The following is a 976-nucleotide window of genomic DNA, read 5'->3' on the forward strand; positions in this document are numbered from 1 at the left end:
TCAGAATCTAAAATGCTGTCTGGGCGTGAATAAAAATAAATAAGTTGTTAAATATTTGTAGAACCTATTTGCCAATACTTTAATTTTACTATTAAAAATATTTTCCTGTATCTATGGTAGGAAATTAGTTTAACTGAATTGTGATAAATCAGATACAATTTTTTTGGTCTCAGTTTAATAACAGGTGTGTTTTGGCGACGCAGTTTTGTGCAACCAGGTTACTAGAATTGTTTGTTCAATTAACTACTTAGTTGGTAAATCGCCAAAACGTTTTGTTTACTGTACAGTCAGAGCTGCATTTAGGGGGGGGGCTGGGTACAACTGCCCCGGGCGCCAGTATTTTAGGGGCGCCAAAATGTTGTAGCCAGAAATATGTTTACTTGTGAATTATTAAAATTGTATAATTTTAATTATTTTAATAACAGTATTATGTATAAAGTTTATTAGTATTATGCTGTTTGGCATTTTTTTAATTAATATTAATTTGCATAGTTTTATATAATTTTATTTTATTTATTCATGAAATACCTACAACCTACTTAAATATGTTGAAAAAAAACAATTTATATGATGAATTATAAGCAAGGTTTAGGTGACATAAATTCAAATGTATCTTTGCGGAGAGAGAATCAAGCAATTACTAAACAATATTTTTAAAAAAAGCACACATTGTAAAACAAATATTCTTTTCTGTGCTCAAAATCTAAAAGGTTAATGAGGGTCTAGCTCCCATATTTTCCGTGGGTAGGCCCCTTAGAGGGAAGCAATTTTTTTTCACCGGAGCTTAGGGGGCGCCAATTTTTTTTTGCACCGGGGTGCAAAATGTCTAAATGCGGCACTGTGTACAGTGGATATTCAGTGGATATCAGTATTCAGTAACCAAAGACAGTTAAAGTAGTTTTTAATTGGTTGCTAAATCCAACAACCGGATTGTTGAAAAGTGCATTCAGTTATCAAACAATTGCAGTAAACATTA

The 976-nt window shown here is 31.9% G+C and overlaps 1 protein-coding gene across 1 annotated transcript in view; it reads left to right on the plus strand.

Moving 5' to 3' along the window:
• The window catches only part of UQCR11 (ubiquinol-cytochrome c reductase, complex III subunit XI), a gene marked incomplete at its 3' end in the record, with an annotated part of 32,021 nt that overhangs the window by 5,947 nt on the left and 25,098 nt on the right, over window positions 1-976 (plus strand). Inside the window, 1 exon segment of the mRNA NM_001190813.1 lies at window positions 924-940.

Source organism: Acyrthosiphon pisum, chromosome A1 (genome assembly GCF_005508785.2).
Source record: "Acyrthosiphon pisum isolate AL4f chromosome A1, pea_aphid_22Mar2018_4r6ur, whole genome shotgun sequence".
Taxonomy (NCBI): domain Eukaryota; kingdom Metazoa; phylum Arthropoda; class Insecta; order Hemiptera; family Aphididae; genus Acyrthosiphon; species Acyrthosiphon pisum.